This window comes from Lissotriton vulgaris, unplaced genomic scaffold (assembly GCF_964263255.1).
Source record: "Lissotriton vulgaris unplaced genomic scaffold, aLisVul1.2 SCAFFOLD_5150, whole genome shotgun sequence".
Lineage (NCBI taxonomy): Eukaryota > Metazoa > Chordata > Amphibia > Caudata > Salamandridae > Lissotriton > Lissotriton vulgaris.
In genome coordinates, this window is record NW_028250388.1 from 40891 (window position 1) to 59011 (window position 18121).

At 47.3% G+C, this 18121-nt stretch overlaps 1 long non-coding RNA gene across 1 annotated transcript in view; it reads left to right on the forward strand.

The window, feature by feature from the left end:
• The window catches only part of LOC147663272 (uncharacterized), a 75100-nt gene that overhangs the window by 2183 nt on the left and 54796 nt on the right, over positions 1 to 18121 (forward strand). Inside the window, exon 2 of the long non-coding RNA XR_015305360.1 lies at positions 443 to 560. This is a non-coding gene — a long non-coding RNA (uncharacterized LOC147663272). The remainder of the gene's footprint in view (positions 1 to 442; positions 561 to 18121) is intronic.

Consider the following 18121-nt stretch of genomic DNA (forward strand, 5'->3'; position numbering starts at 1 on the left):
TTGTCAGTAGTTAATTAAACATGCCCAGGGGTTTTATCTCTTCAGTTGACAGAAGCTACAATAAAAGTTTCTTTGTCGTTGCAAAAAAATATGAACAGCCAACGAGCCTCTGTCTGTCAAAGAATGGAAGGGCTGGGGAACTGTCATTCATCTCGCTGCTAAGCAGAGCCATGTCATGCTTCACCCTCCTTCAGGCCTCTGATTTTAACCAACATCGCTTAGAACACTGGGACTTTAGAGCCCATCCTTTTAATGAGGAAAACAAAACTACAAGTCCCATAAGCAATAGTGGTGTAAGGTGTCACGCATGACCTAGGAAAACATCAGATTCAGCACATCCAGTTCCATTTTTTAAGTATTTGACACAATATTGAATTTATAATCTTTGTTTTTTATGGTCATGAGTCACCAGGATACTAAAAACGTGTCTTTTATTTTCAAGGTCAATTAAGTAATGGTCACCAGCTTGGAAGCTCAGTTAATTCTTCAGTATTTGTCATTGATCTCCATGTGTGGCTGGTTTGGTCTGCCCCCTGCATCATTCCCGATAACTCACACAGGTAAGGAGCTTGTAGCAGCAACATGATAACCCCATACTCGTCTGTAAGAAGTGCTCTCCGAGGCAGGTATCCGATAATTTCTGTGAAACAAGCAAGCACCAATATCTGCTATGTACATTCGTTAAAATAAAACACAATCAATTCAATTCAAAATATACTTTATTCGGCATAAAGCAATACCATAAAAGTACAGTGTTGAAAAACAATATCTCATACATTATAAAAAACATACTAAAAACCTGTTTAACAACAATACATAAAATATAAATGATTCGGCACAGGGATCATCTTATAGAAATGACAAGAAGGTACCCGGTTAAAATTGTTTCATCCATAGTATAGTGGAAATCAGAGCAAATATTGAACACACAGGACCATTATTCCTCCCCTCTTCTGGTTCTGAGTTTCATCGCTAATCTTAGAAAATGTACTACACAGAAAAGTTTTTAAAGGTTCTACTGACAATTTCAGAAACAGTAGGACCACCTTAACTTGTTTGAACTTGGCCTTCCTTAAAATACCTTTTAAAAATAGTCGCCTAGGGTAAGCGTAAAATGGGCATAGTAGGACCAAATGGAGCGTATCCTGTGGAGACCGTTGGTCGCAGCCACAGGAGCCCTTACTCTCCAAATGCTTTGTATACCCTGCTGGAACTGCCAAAGTATGGTGTAAAAAATCTAGCCTGAAACGGGTCATGAGAAATCTGTCTTGAGGATTGTAAATAAGACACAAATAAGGTTCCAGTCCAGTCCAGTCCAGTCCATTATGACCTTCATCCAGGACTGGATGAACTTCAACCACCTGAAGCTCAACCCCGATAAAACGGAGTTGGTGCTGACGGGTGGTTGCTCCAGCCCTTGGACCTCCTCCTTCTGGCCCCCCCTCACTAGGTTCCCCTCCCACTCCTGTATCCTCTGTCAAAAGTCTTGGATTTAAAATCAATAACCAACTCTCCCTACATTCTCAAGTTTCTGCTGTGGTTTCTTCAGCCTTCCTTTCAATTAGGACTATCCGCAGAGTCTCTCGATTCTTTGCCCCAGACGCGCTCAAACTAATTCTTCTAGCCATGGTAACATCCCGCCTTGATTATGGCAATATCCTCTACCACGGCATGCCCAACTACCTCATGAGACGTCTCCAGCTTGTTCAAAACCAGGCTGCTCGGCTGGTTTTTAACCTTTCTAAATCACACCATGTTACCCCACTTCTCTCTTCCCTTCACTGGCTCCCTGTCCGGCAACGCGTCTTATTCAAGCTCGGCTACACCATTTTTAAAGCCCGGACAGGCTCCGCCCCTTCCTTCATTAACTCGGCCATTCAATCCTATACTCCCTCACGAGACCTCCGATCCTCTTCTCACCATCTCCTCCTGGTTCCCCGCTTCAAACGGAAGAAGTGGGGTGGTTCAAAATTTGCTACCACAGGTCCAGCCTTCTGGAATTCCCTCCCATTACCCCTCAGAACCTGCACCCAGTACCCCCTCTTTCGTAGAAACCTCAAGACTTTCCTCTTCACCCAAGCCTTCCCATCCTGAATGCTCAACTTTTCCCCCTTTCCGACACACTGAGTAGCAGTTGCCAGTGAGCGCCAAGAAACCGCCAGGTGTACGAGCGCTATACAAATCCCTTCAAATTCAAATTCAAATTCAAATTCCACGCCCAGGCACGACTTTGTTAACTGATGAGTTCTTACTGATGGCTTAGTCAGCTCTCTTGCTTCCCTATTTGACTTGGCTCTGTTTAAAAATTCTGACTTAATACGGCCCTTATCCTTAGATAGCAATTTAGTCGGGTGGGTAAAATATTCAACACAACCCATGGCTAACAGGTTTTCCTTGATGTGTCTAATCCAAGGAATATTGTAACCCTGTGCTTGTGCAATGCAGTCTGATATTATTTGTTGGTTTAACGCCGCCTCTGGGTTTGTCTATACCTTAATCCAGCATGTGAGGGGCTTCCATTGCAGCCTATCGCACAGATGGGTTATACCCAGTTCCTCATGAACCATGTAGGAGGAAATGCTTTGTGGGACTTTCAGTACCTGCCTCAAATATTTGTTTCCTTCTATTTGTACCTTATGCGGGTCTATAAAGCCCCAGACCTCACTCCCATATAAAACTTTGGCACAGCTTACAGAACTGTAGAGGTTCTGGATTTGTTCCGGAGACCATCGGCCTAGCCTCTTTGCAAAATTCATAGTTGCCCCTGTTGAGTTAATTAGTTTATTGCATTTCTCCTCCACAAGGGCTTTAAAACTAAGGCGACTGTCGAACATGATCCCCAGATATGAAAATGACTTGACCTTTTCCAGTCCCTGTGTGCCTATTGTATACTTAGTTTTGCTGGATGGTCCTTTCCCTACCTCCATAACATATGATTTGGTGAGGTTCGGTGACAAATCTAAGCTATCCATAAAATGGACAAAGCCATCTATGAGGCGCTGCAGTCCACGCGCAGTGCGGGCCAAGAGTACTGCGTCATCTGCATACAGTAACACCGGTATCCCTCTCCTACCTATCTGCGGGCAGTCCACCCCTAGAGCTACCAGCGCCTGGGTCAAACCATTTATATATAAAGTAAAGAGGAAGTGGGCCAAAATACATCCCTGCCTCACACCCATTGAGCATGGGAACTGGTCTGTGACCTTTCCCTCCTTATCATATCTGACCTGGGCAGAAGTATTCTGATGCAGTGTCCGTAATATATTTACCAGACCAGGGTCAACTCCCAAGGCCCCCAATAGTCCCCACAATGTCTTCCGATTTACTCGATCAAATCCCGCGGTGAGGTCCATGAAAGCCATGTACACCGTCCCCTCACTGGCTACGGTGTACTTGGCTGCCAGGAGATATAAATTAAGCCATTGATCTGTGGTGGAGCGGCCGTACCTAAACCCATACTGGGTATCCGTAATGATCTTATGTTCCTCCGCCCAATCAATCAATCGGTTAAGAATGGCCCTACCTAGCACTTTCACAGTAACATCAATTAATGAAATAGGCCTATAGCATTGAGGGATATTTCTGTCCCCTTTTTAAATATGGGGACTATTGTGGCCGTAGACCAGGATATTGGCATCATTGTTTTCACTGCGGTATTTATTACTCTGGTGAGTATGGGCACCCTGAGTTCTTTCTGTCTAAAGAGGAGATCTGGTGGAATCCCATCAAGTCCTGGCGCCTTATTGCGGGTTAGTCCCTCAATCCCCGCCTTTATTTTTCCCAAGGAAAAGGTAATCTGGGGTGGGTTCACACTTTCCAGTTCTCATTGCTACCATATACAATATCCTCTGAGCACACACCCACAGTTCACATGTGTAATTCAAATATATATCTGGCAAGTAACTCTAATCCTAAGGAGTTGAATTTGTAAGTACAAATTCCCAAAGACAATGTCAAAAGTCAAACTTCCAGTGTAAAAAGTCCTTGTAGTTTTATTTCATCAGATGTTCAAGGGATTACAACAGCCAACACGTGTTTCGTCGTGTACACTATAATACCTCGACTTCTTCAGGGCTGTAATCAAACAAAACATATCCCACAATCATTACACATATTACATATTAGTGGCTATAAGAGGTGGGACAGCACCAACCACCTTCCAGTAAGATAATAGCCTGCAGAGTGGAAAAGTTTGAGGTGAGAAAGAAAGTAGTAAAGCCACTCCAGTCTAGATATACACCCAAAATGTGATAAAAGTCAGGACCCCCAACCAAGAGAATAATCATGGTATGGGTAATATATCACAACCGAATTTTACAGTTGTCTCCCACTACAATGACTGGAGTGGCTTTACTACTTTCTTTCTCACCTCAAACTTTTCCACTCTGAAGGCTATTATCTTACTGGAAGGTGGTTGGTGCTGTCCCACCTCTTATAGCCACTAATATGTAATATGTGTAATGATTGTGGGATATGTTTTGTTTGATTACAGCCCTGAAGAAGTCGAAGGCGAGGGTGCAGTCATGATCGAACCACCTTGGTGCACTGTGTTCCTTGTTGATCTTCCTGCCCCTAAGTAAGCCATCTATTTGTTTGGCCGCTCCCTCAAATGCCTTGATCAGGTCTGCCCCCTCAACCTCCAAGTCCAAACACTTCCAAACATTGGACTCGGCCTGCGTCAGTAAGATTCTGTAAAATGCCTCACTGTCCGTGTTGACCCACCTTAGTCTCCTACCTTGGTCAGTGGCTTTAATCAAATCTCCGCCCCCCCCCTATGTTGTGATATAAGAACCGCATTTGGATCTATGATGCACAGGAGAAGCGGGTTATAGTCGCTGAAAATGCTAACCTCTATCTCAAACTTTGTAACCTGACACTTTAACATGGGTGTAACAAAAATAAAATCAATTATAGTGCCCTTCGCCCTGCCTTTGAAAGTAGGGGTGACGTGCTATTGCCCTCCCCACCAATCAACTCCATGGTATATGTTCGGGCATGCCTGCCCAGGATCTTATTCAGCACTCCTCCTTCCCTTGTGTGATTCAGGTGCCACCCCCCTACAATCGGGCAAGCCGACCAGTTCCCATCATTCATTCTTAGGAAGGGGCATGGGTGACAATTGAACTCCCCTGCTAATACTAGCTGGGGGCACAGTGCCCCTTGCTCCTCCATTCCTGCCCGCCGAGCTCCTAATTCATTTAGGCTTTGGAGAGTTTGTCCTGTAGTAATGGCATTATAGAAATTTACAACAGTTAAATTAAAACCCTTATTACGATATGTGTGTCCCAGTGTGCAGTCCGAGGCCCATCTAAGTTCACTCCACCTTCCTGAGAGTCTGAGATCGACATAAATAGTCAGACCCCCCCTTTGCCCTCCCCGGTGCTGGGACGAAAAACATTTTGTAGCCTTCTATTGCCTGGGTGTTACTATGTACCTCCCATGTTTCTTGTAGGAGGATTATTTGATGTTTCTTACTATATGTTAGCCAGTATTGATTTTTGAGGCTAAGCCCGCTACATTCCAGGATATGATCTTAATCTCTCCCACTATTTGACTGCCTGCCGTGACAGTTGTAGGGTTAGTGGGCATTACAGGAACTTCACCCAAATTTCCTGCATCTTTCTCCACATTTCTCCCACCGGGCTCTATAACTCTCACATTGACATTGGAATCATCTGACTGTGTGCGCCCTGGACCTTCATTGTCTCCTATTATGGGTGACCCCTCCCCCTTCGTGCTATTCTCGTCTTTCAACCCCCCCACCAGTCAATCTATTTCATTTAGGGCTGAAGCACAGTGGAGAGGTGCAAATCGGTTAATGAGTGAAACTAGCTGCCCCCTCCCATCTGATTCAATCCTATTCCTCCTATGGTCACCTTGCATATTCCTACGGGCCATATCCCTATAGAAAGAATCCAAGGGGAGCAGTCTGATACTGGACCCTCCATCCCCTTGGTATTGACCCCTGGATTGACTATGGAGGAGCTCATTGACTAACTCTGGATATCTGAAATTCAAAATCACACAATCATCCGCAAAGCTCTTTCTGCTACTTCCAATCCAACCACCCTCCTTGCCATCAGAATATGTCTGTGTTGTGTGATATTGAAACCCGTGTTTTTGACTAGCCAATGTGCTGTCTTGTTAAATAGAGTGCACAGGGATTCCTCCCTCTCATCCCCGTTAGTAGGAACCCCTACAAGGGCCACTGTATAGGGGCTTGAGGCTGGGGGGAGATCCAATGTCGGTAAACCCCTAGTGCTCTGCACAGCGTCCGCTATTGTTAACTCCTCATCACTGACTATTGCCCTTCTTCCCTCCAAGCCCCTCTGGGCTGTGTCAGGACAAACCGTATTAGGTGGCCCCATTCTGTTTATGCTTAGGGTAGTCCCACTCGTTTTACCCACCAAGGCACCCTTGTTAGTGCCCTCACTGTCTTTGCCCAACCGCCCACCTTCGCTGTGCCCCCGTCCTTGACCCTCATAACTAGTTGTGGGCTTTGAGTATGATGAGGCTTCGGCTCCCCCCTTCTCCGGTCCCCTAATTCTACCTGGCACACTATTCCCCTGATCGCATAGCCGAGATAGTTTTTCCTCAATAACCTTAATTCTCTCGAGCACCGGTCCCAAATGGGTGGAAAAAGGAGCTCTAAGTTTGACCTTAATAGATCTTCCATTCCTTGTCCGCTCCCCATCTTCCCACAGTTTGAACATTGCGTGCTACAAATGGGTCCCACGGCAGTGTTCACTCTGCTGATCTTTACCGCACCCTTCTGTTTTAATTTTGGCTTTGAAACAATCGGCCCCCTCCCCCCCGATCGTGTGTCCCGGGTCCTTGCGTCAGCTAGAGGTGATACCAACTACGTAGTAGATGTGTCTTTTATTGCACCTTTTGATCTTGTGATCACTTCTCCGCCCCCCTTACTATGGTACCTGTCACGACCGCGTATCCTCAGGATCAGGGCAATGCTATATAGGGGTCCACCTCCAGACTGCCCTATCCTCTGAAACTCAACTTAACAGAGAATAAGGAAATCAGGTGAGGGAAAAAAGGCCAGGATAGGACTGGAACGGGACAGGAGGCTGTAAGGAGAGAAGAAATCAAGAAGAACAAACAGGCATTAGTACAGATTACAATCTAACTACTCTCAGTATTTTCTCACTAGAACACCACCTACCATGGGGACTAGCTAAGCTTTCCTTTCCTTCCCGGTAGGTAGTGTGGAAGCCCTCTTCCAAGTAAAATACACCACTCTGGAAAGCAATAAACACAGTAAGCATCCTTTACACTGCTTCACCCTTCGCAGACACTCATCCCAGGCATTTACTCACACACCTTCCAGCCTTCCTGGGATCACCAAACTAAATCCGAAATACCCTAAGTGAATCCAAGTGCAAAGAAAAAGAGTGCTCCAAAAAACGACCAATTGAGTCTTTAACAGTTTCTCAAAAAGTAACTATGCAAATCCATAGTCCAGTGTACACTATTCCACGATCCAGGTTTTATGTTGCCCACAGTTCCAATATCATCAGAAGCAACAGTGTTAATACAACAAACAAGTTCCTGTAGCGTTTTCTTCAAGAACGCGCTAGCTCTACGTTCCAGTGATACAACAACTCACGGATCGGTGGATGCAGCGAGTCCAATCCGTCTCTCCCTCGCAGAGACTCCAACACCAGCCGGTGAACGCTCAGAAGGAGAGCAAGTAAGTCCCTGCTCGGGTTCTCTCGGCCGAGGGAACCAAAAGGTGGAAACGCCGCCACAGGATTTAGCAGCCTTCCTCGTTTCAACACGCCGGGAACTTTCCTACCGGCTGCTCAGGAAATGCAGAAAACTCCAGGACACGCAGCAGCCGCCGCACGCCCCAACAACTCGATCAAAGTACGCCCAAGTCTGAACACAACCTAGGCAAACAATCCAGGGTTCGAAACTCCGAAGAATCAAACAAAATCACGTACAACGTTCTCCGGGAGGCAGACCCCTAAATAGACTTGGGCTCCTCCCTCGTGCTAAGCCTTCTGGTAGTTGTGGTTCTGATGGCTATTACACACCAGAAGAGGTAGCACCCCTCGTAGTCCTGATCATGACAGTATATTCCTCCTTACCAGCGCCTACTTGCTCCAGGCTTCCCCGGATGACTGGCAAAGAAGCGACGAACAGCAAGAGGCGCGTGCACCACAGAACTGGGTTCCCATGAGTCATCCTCTGCCGCATACCCCTTCCAGGATACAAGAAACCACAACCTACCCTGCCTAGAGCGAGAGTCCAAGATCTTACGTACTTCATATTCCAGGTTCCCATCCCGCAACACAGGAGGAACAGCTTTTATTCGAGCCCCCAGGGCTGGTTTCAATAAACTGCAATGGAAGACAGGATGAATCCGTAATGAAGCAGGAAGCTTTAACTTGTAGGCCACCGGATTCACCAGTCTCACCACCGTGTATGGCCCAATGTAGCGTGGATGAAAAACGCTCCGAAAACGGAAGCGGATGTTTTTTGTTGAGAGCCATACTCTATCACCAACCTTGTACTCAGGTTCCTCCCTCCGATGTTTATCCTCCCATTTCTTGTAAGACACCTTCGCTTTCTCCAACGAGGCCTGTACCTTCCGATGGATACGCAAAAGCGCCCTCACTTGACTGGCCACTGTTGGATGATTGGCTACGTCACTAGGGATGGTTACCGGTAAGATGTTAACATTGAACCCAGAATTTGCCCTGAAGGGTGTCTCCCCTGTAGAACAGTGCCATGCGTTGTTATAGGACAATTCCGCTAGCCACAACAGAGACACCCAAGAGTCCGCCGCCTCATCCGCATAGCAGCGAAGATATTTTTTCAGAGTTTGATTTAGTCTCTCTGTCTGACCATCGGATTGAGGATGGAAGCTAGTCGACAGGGCAGCCGAGATGTTTAGAGCTTTACACCAAGTATTCCAAAACCTGGCCACGAACTGCGGACCCCTGTCTGAAATGATGACTTGCGGAACCCCATGAAGACGAACCACTTGAGTTAACAACAGCTGGGCTGTTTGAGAAGCGGAAGGAAGTTTCCTGCAGGGGATGAAATGTCCCATTTTGGTGAAACTATCCACCACAACCAGTATGGCGTCATTCCCTTTATCCATTGGCAACCCCACTACAAAATCCAAACTGATGACCTGCCACGGCCTCGATGGAGTCGGCAATGGCATGAGAAGCCCTGCTGGCTTCGATACAGTGTTCTTGGCTCTTGCGCAGGTTTCACACTGGTTCACCCACTGTTTTACATCCCGTACCAGACCATCCCACCAGAAATGTCTTCGAACCTCATGCACGGTCTTTTGATGTCCTTGATGACCAGCCATCAACGCATTATGACACCAGTTGAAGGCCTGTAAGCGAAGTGCATGGATTGGAAGGAACAGTCTGTTCTGCACCATGGGCAAACCGTGTTTAAGGGACCGATGATTTGACACAGCCGCCCATTGTTCCCATTGTTGCAGCGTACGCTGCTTGGCCACCACTTCCAGAAACTGTCCCACCTGGATCGAACACACCACCGCCTCTGGCGATAGTATAGGACGAAGAGCCACCTGCTCGTCACCATCAGTATTCAAACACCTGGACAGGGAGTCAGCTTTTCTATTTTCCACCCCCGGTCGGAAGGTGATGGTGAACTCATATTCGGCGAAAAACAGCATCCACCGCATTTGCCGTTGGGACAGTTGTCTGGCCGTCTTCAAATACACTAGATTGCTTTGATCAGAATACACCGTCACTGGATGCTGTCCCCCCCACAGGTAGTGCCTCCACTCCTGAAACGCTTTCTTCACTGCCAACAATTCCTTCTCGGCGATGGTATAATTAGCTTCTGCCGGATTCAGTTTTTTCGAAAGAAAGGCAACAGGGTGCAGCAATCCTGTTACAGGATCACGCTGTGACAATACTGCCCCCACTGCTACGTCGGAGGCATCCGCCTCAACTATGAAGGTTACATCCAACTGGGGGTGATTCAAAACTGGAGCAGAACTGAACGCCACCTTTAACTGTTCGAATGCCTCCGTGGCCTCTTGTGTCCACAAAAAAGGTACCCCCTTTCGTAGCAAGTGGGTAATAGGAGAAACCAGCTATGAAAAATGCGAGACAAATCTCCTATAATAATTCGAGAAACCCAGGAAGCACTGGATGTCACGTACACTCGATGGAACCGTCCACTCCAACACTGCCCTCACTTTTCTATCAGCCATTCTGAAACCCTTAGGGTTAAGAATCACCCCCAAAAACTCCACCTCCTCAACACCAAACTCGCACTTGCTCAGTTTGCAGAACAATTGATGTTCCTGTAGTTTCTGCAAAATCAACAACACATGGCCCACATGTTGAGCTGGCGTCACTGAGTATATCAACAGGTCATCAATATAGATGATAACAAACCTGTCCAGATACTCCTTCATGATGTCATTTATGAAGAACTGGAATGCCGCCGGGGCATTACATAGCCCAAACGGCATTACCAGGCACTCATAAAGACCAAAACAGGTTTTAAACGCTGTCTTCCACTCATCGCCAGCCCTGATCCTCACCAGATGATAGGCCCCTCTGAGGTCCAGACGTGTATAGATCCCTGCCTTCCTGACCTGATCCAAAAGGACCGAAATGAGAGGGAGCGGATACCTGTTCCGCACTGTCACTTTATTCAATTGCCTATAGTCTATACAAGCCCTCAGTTCTTTATTGGCTTTAGCTATGAAGAAAAGTGGCGAGGCAGCAGGGGAGCGTGAAGGGCGTATAAATCCCAGCTTGCTAAAGCGCTCGATGTAATTCCTCAGATGTTCCGTTTCTGACACAGAAAGAGCATACACTCTGCACGACGGCACCACCGCCCCCTCCACTAAGTCAATTTGGCAGTCGTAATCCCAATGCGGGGGTAAGGTCTCCGCCTTCACTTCACTAAAGACGTCCTGAAAACGATGGTATACGGAGGGCAATGCCACGTCTGTCTCCACCGCTGTAACGATGTTGAACCTTTCGGCTAACGAGGACACATGGGCTGTGGAGGAGTACAAGCAGCTCTCTTCACATTCCACGGACTCGAAACGGACTGTTCTAGCTCTCCAATCAATGGTAGGATTGTGTTGCCACAACCAAGGCATCCCCAGTATTACCTCGTACTGAGGAGCCTCGATGATGTTCAACACGATCCTTTCTCTGTGGTTTCCTACCCCCCTAGGCATAACCAACTCAATGCTCTCTGTATGGGCTGTAACAGGGCCCGACCTCAACTGTGTGCCATCTACCGCCAACACCAGTTCTGGTCTTTCAATAGGTACCTTCACCAAACCCAGCCTGTCAACCAACCCCTGATCTATAAAATTACCCGTGGCACCAGAGTCAATCATAGACACTACCTGATGACTCTCAAGGTTGGTGTTCAAGAACATAGATAACAAGATATGAGCCTCAGACTTCTTACATGTGGGCACCTCTAAAGACGGGATCTTCCACTCAAGCGAAGGCTTTCTTTCCACAGACTGACCCTCTGTATCTGTATCTCCAATTTCCCTGACTACCGCCTGGGTTACCGCTAGCTGTTTCGCTGGGGGGAAATAAGTAGAGTTTTTGGGTCTCATCGTGCAGTCCCGAATGAAGTGCCCCTTTTTTCCACAATACATGCAGAGCCCCATAGCTCTTCTACTCTCCCTCTCAGTTTTCGTTAGTGGTGGTCGAATCGCTCCTAACTCCATGGGCTCAGATCCCACTTCCTTTATGCTAGGCCGACCTACTGAGGGTGGTCCGGCTCCGTATCTGTCACCTCTCCTACGTTCTCCGCCTCTGTGAGACATACGATGATCCAATCTCAATGTGAGATTGATCAAATCAATGCAGGTCTTGGGTTGGGGGTCTATCTGAGCAATCACCTCTTTTAGATCTTCATTTAAGCCCTGATAATATAAGGCCATCCTTTTTGCCTCCGGCCACGAGGTCTCCACCACCAATCTATTGAAGGCAGTCATATAGGTGACAAGTTCCTTCTTACCCTGACGTAACCCCAATAACTCCTTATCTGCACTTAGGGTGGTGGCCCGTCGATCAAAGACCCTTTCAAACTCAGTACGGAATGCTTCCCAGTTAGACAACAAAACATCATCCGATCTCACTAAAGGCACTGCCCAGCTGGCCGCGTCCCCTGTTAAATATGAGATTGCGAACGCCACCCGGGATATGTGAGTGGGAAAGGATGCAGGTCTACAGGAGAAATGTAAGGCAACCTGGATCAGAAAGGTCTGTATGGTAGCAGGATCCCCTGAATATCTCTCGGGACTGGCCAACGGTATAGGGGGAGACACAGTGACTTGTATAGGAGAACCCCCCCGTATTGGCATCAAAAGGGTTTCGTGTCTGTTTATCCAAACGTTCCTTCAAAGCCGCCGTTTCGGCTCTAGAAACCTCTAATTCATGTTGTACCACCCCCAATGCACGTAACACATCGTCTAGAGTGGCCATCCTAACAGAACCCCCTGACCAGGAGGATATTAATACGTGGGTATGTGATTCTGTCACGACCGCGTATCCTCAGGATCAGGGCGATGCTATATAGGGGTCCACCTCCAGACTGCCCTATCCTCTGAAACTCAACTTAACAGAGAATAAGGAAATCAGGTGAGGGAAAAAAGGCCAGGATAGGACTGGAACGGGACAGGAGGCTGTAAGGAGAGAAGAAATCAAGAAGAACAAACAGGCATTAGTACAGATTACAATCTAACTACTCTCAGTATTTTCTCACTAGAACACCACCTACCATGGGGACTAGCTAAGCTTTCCTTTCCTTCCCGGTAGGTAGTGTGGAAGCCTTCTTCCAAGTAAAATACACCACTCTGGAAAGCAATAAACACAGTAAGCATCGATTACACTGCTTCACCCTTCCCAGACACTCGTCCCAGGCATTTACTCACACACCTTCCAGCCTTCCTGGAATCACCAAACTAAATCCGAAATACCCTAAGTGAATCCAAGTGCAAAGAAAAAGAGTGCTCCAAAAAACGACCAATTGAGTCTTTAACAGTTTCTCAAAAATTAACTATGCAAATCCATAGTCCAGTGTACACTATTCCACGATCCAGGTTTTATGTTGCCCACAGTTCCAATATCATCAGAAGCAACAGTGTTAATACAACAAACAAGTTCCTGTAGCGTTTTCTCCAAGAACGCGCTAGCTCTACGTTCCAGTGATACAACAACTCACGGATCGGTGGATGCAGCGAGTCCAATCCGTCTCTCCCTCGCAGAGACTCCAACACCAGCCGGTGTCGGTATCGCTTTCAGCAGCCGCTGAACGCTCAGAAGGAGAGCAAGTAAGTCCCTGCTCGGGTTCTCTCGGCCGAGGGAGCCAAAAGGTGGGAACGCCGCCACTGGATTCAGCAGCCTTCCCCGTTTCAACACGCCGGGAACTTTCCTACCGACTGCTCAGGAAATGCAGAAAACTCCAGGACACGCAACAGCCGCTGCACGCCCCAACAACTCGATCAAAGTACGCCCAAGTCTGAACACAACCTAGGCAAACAATCCAGGGTTCGAAACTCCGAAGAATCAAACAAAATCACGTACAACGTTCTCCGGGAGGCAGACCCCTAAATAGACTTGGGCTCCTCCCTCGTGCTAAGCCTTCTGGTAGTTGTGGTTCTGATGGCTATTACACGCCAGAAGAGGTAGCACCCCTCGTAGTCCTGATCATGACAGTACCCATACCTGAGTTGGCCCTAGTGGCTACCAACTCTGATGGCCCTTGTTCTGGCCTGTTAATCACTGGAGTGGATGCGCTGGAATTCTTCTCCACCTCTTCAATACTAATGTGAGACCGGTCAGGGTCAGAATCCGTTATAAGTGGGTCATCAGGGTACATAAGTGAGCCACCCTCCTGTGTCCTATGGGGACCATGAGCCATAGCACTGGTGATGCTGCCTCTATCCTGCTTTGATTGACTTTGGAGGATACTTTTACTTGGTGTTTTAGACCTCGCTATGGGGCCCATTGATGATCGCTTATGTTCTAGCAGTGTATCTAGCGACAATCTTTTTCTGTGAGCTGAATTTCGTGGACTAATAGTGATTCTGCTCTTTGAAGAAATGCGTCAAGGGTCCCCTTAACCCCGCCCCTACCCCAGGAATCACCTTCCGCTTACTCATACTGAGTGGTGTTCGATACTCCCACCGGTTACAGCGCAGATGTGCTATAGAACTATGGTCAGGTCATACGTTACATACAGTACGAAAGGCACTAAAAATGAAATAGAGTCCACAAAGCACAAGGCGCTGCCTCCCTAACTGCTAAAACTGGTGTAATCAGCTATTACTTCCACTCATTCACTGGAGGACGTGTCCACAATGTGTATCCGGCGGTTCACTTACTGCCACTCTGGGTCTAGCGCCCGTCCCTATGGGAGCTGTCCTGTTTTCAGACTCAAGGGGGGTGGCCCTGCCCGGCCTCCTCCGGCCTTTGACGGGCCCGCCCTTGTCCTGCGCCGCGGGAGCCCCGATGCTAATTCATCCTCGTTGGCCCGTGGAAATGTCGCGAGAGCGCGCTGCCTCCTAGGAACTGCAGTCCTGACAGTCCAGCACTCCGCGATGTAGATGGGGCGAAGTCTGTCAAAGAAGGCAGCCACAAACAACAAGCAGGTCACTGGGCAGCACAGAGCAGCAAAGGGCAGGCGGAAATGGCCAGTTGGTCAGATGGGCAATCAAATCACAGTATACTGTTCCAGAGGTTCAGTCCCAGAGACATTATCTGTAACTGAACGCAGACACCCTAGGAATCATGTGCTTTTAAGACAAGTTGTGTTCACTCACCTAAAGGTGACATGCTTCATCATTGGGCTATACTCCTCACCAGGCGGGCGCTACAATGCCTGGCGGGCACCACAAGAGGACACTTTGTCGGAGATCTTTTATTAAGTACTTGGGATGAGCATAGTAGGACAGAGGATGTTGTGTCATAAGATGTGAGATTGGTGAAAGTATGAATTTAAGATCAACTATCGGCCAGTGGCCGCAATATAGTTAATGTGATCTTCCTGGTCCATGTTGAGATTAAAAACAGTGGCAGAGAAATTGAGGAACTAATGGCGCCTATCACTGTGTGAAAGTGTCGATCACCTATGGACCTGCTGGTAAGCTGGGGTCTATACTTCAGGTCAACTTTGTTCATGCCCTGTGTAGTCATGGAGCAATCTGTTGGAATTTCATCAGGACCAAATATGGGAAAATGGGTAAATGTGACCTAATCTTCTCCACAGCGTGAGGAGCTCTGTAACTCAAAGCCCTGCACCGTGCACAGGTGATAAGGTGCCTAGTATCATCTTACTACCACAGGTGAGCACTGTCTAACAGAGTGCACTAGATACGGTAACCCTCCTAAAATTCAGGACATACTGACTTATCCAATAGCGAGGACGCCGCATCAGAGGGCGACTGGTTTGAAAAGCACATGCTTCCTAGGGTGCTCAGTTAGAGATAATGTCTGTGGGACTGAACCTCCAGAACAGTATACTGTGAGTTGATTTATATGAAGAATGTGTATACTGGACTGTCATTTTCCTCGGCATCTCTTGTGATATGTAAAATAAAACACACCACACCGGGAGGCCAACAAATCTATCATACATTTAATGCAAAAAAATATTTTTTTTTCTTTTTTTTTTAAGTTTTCAAAAATCTTTATTGAGGAACAAAATTGTGGCAGACACAATACACCGAGCAATTCCGCAGCTCACATCAGCAAGATACAATTCAAGTCAGTCACTTAGTAACAGGCAGATTACATTGAATACATTTAATGCAAAAATAGCAAAAGGCCAAGCAAACTAACAAGTGACAATTGTCTTTGCAATGGACGAGAGCATCCACCCTAACAATTTGAGTATATAATGCTAATGCTACACAATGTATTTTTACACACTTTTCTCCTAATACAAGTCAATGAAACATGAACACATGATAGAAACAGTTACTGAAACAACACTAATGAGTAGGAGGCAGGACCTTCTCTCGAGAGGAATGTGAGGAGTCTGTGAGGTGCAGATAAAAGATACACAGACAAGCTGCAGAATTCACTGTTTGTGGAAATAACACTTCTGTTTGTCAATATTCAATTTACTACAAGATGCAGGAAAGTGTGCACAAGAACCTATGAACTTTTTCCCTACTGAAGAGAAAGGAATTTCGAAACACGTGCATAGGGATACGGGCGCTGGCCATGACATTTGACAAACCAGCAACTTTGAAAACTACATTTACCATGATGCAAAAGGTAATTCTGTTGTGCATGTCCGCGGCGTGCCCCACCCCCCTTGACAGAAGTGTGCAGATGGACTTCACTAAATAAAATGGTTCTGGGCCCTAACGGAATCCAGTAGAAGAGGAGTTGAAGGGTAGTAGAGAGGTAGAGGGGTAGTAGAGGAGTAATAGAGGGGTAGAAGAAAGGGAAGAGGTGTAGAGGGTTAGAAGAGGGGTAGAGGGGTAGTAGAGGGATAGAGCGGTTTTAGAGGGGTAGAAGAGGTGTAGAAGAGGGGTAGAGGTATAGAAGAGGGGTAGAAGAGAGGTAGAGGGCAGAAGAGCGGTAGTGTAGAGGTAGAGGGGTAGAAGAGAGGTAGAGGCATAGAAGAGAAGTAGAGGGGTAGAAGAGAGGTAGAGTAGAGGTAGAGTGGTAGAAGAGAGGTAGTGTGGTAGAAGAGAGGTAGAGGGGTAAAAGAGAAGTAGAGGGGTTAAAGAGGGGTAGGGGTAGAGGAGGGGTAGAGGAGTGGTAGAGGGGTAGAAGAGGGATGGTAGAGAGGTAGAAGGGTAGTAGAGATGTTGAGGGATAGAAGAGAGCTAGAGGGATAGAAGAAAGGTAGAGGGGTAGAAGATAGGTAGAGGGATAGAAGAGAGGTAGAGTGGTAGAAGAGAGGTAGAATAGAGGTAGAGTGGTAGAAGAGGTAGAGGGGTAGAAGAGAGGTAGAGGGGCACTAGAGGGATAGTAGGTTACAGGGGTAGTAGGTTTGAGGGGTAGTAGAGGGGTAGAGGTATAGAGGTGTAGGGGGTAGAAGAGGGGTAGAGAGGTAGAAGAGAGGTAAGAGGCGTAGAAGAGAGGTAGAGGGGTAGAAGAGAGGTAGAGGGGTAGAAGAGAGGTAGTGTGGTAGAAGAGAGGTAGTGGGGTAAAAGAGGGGTAGAAGAGAAGTAAGTATAAGTATAAGTATAAACCATTTTATAGCGCGCTCCGTTACTGGAGAGTATCCTGCCGCGAGAAAAAAAGTAAGGCAGACAACAAAACCCAGAGAAAAACATCTTAGATTGCACTCTTAAATAAGTGGGTTTTCAGGTGTTTTTTGAATGCCGCCACTGTTGGCGTGGAGCGCAGGTGAAGAGGGAGTGCGTTCCAGGCCCGGGCCACAACCACAGATATCGACTGGCCACCAAGTCTAGCACGTTTGAAACGGGGGAGGGACAGTTTAAACAGAGTGGAAGATCTCAGGGTGCGTGCAGGGGCATAGCTGGTGAATCTCTTTCTCAGATACAGGGGGCCTTGATCATGAGTTGCACGAAACGCAAGCACCAAAGATTTAAACAAGATGCGCTGTGCAACAGGAAGCCAATGGAGCGTGCGCATCTCAGCGCGAACGCTCTTCCATCTAGGGATGTTGAATAATAGACGGACAGCCGCATTCTGGATAATTTGCAGGCGTCTCACCAGATATGCCGGAATGCCACTGAACCGTGCATTCGCGTAGTCCAGCCGAGCCAATATGAGCGCCCGGGCAACCGACTCCCTGGCCTCCCTAGGGAGCAGGGGAAAAAATTTACGGAGCATTCTCAGAGTGGCAAAGCAGGTGCCTGTAAGCTTTTTAATAAGGTACTCGAATCTGAGATCCTCTGTGAACCAAATGCCCAGATTTTTGGCAGGTCTCCCCATCTCTTTCGGGCTGGGGATGTTAGAAGGCCACAGTGTGCTCATAAATGAGGGGGAAAGGAACCATAAAAAAGCACTTCAGATTTGTCCTCATTGCATTTCAACTGGGCCTGTATTAACCAGCGAAATACAGAGGACAAACACAGATGGACTGTAGACGTATCCAGATTGTCGTCTGGCCAAGTGAACAGCAGTTGGGTATCATC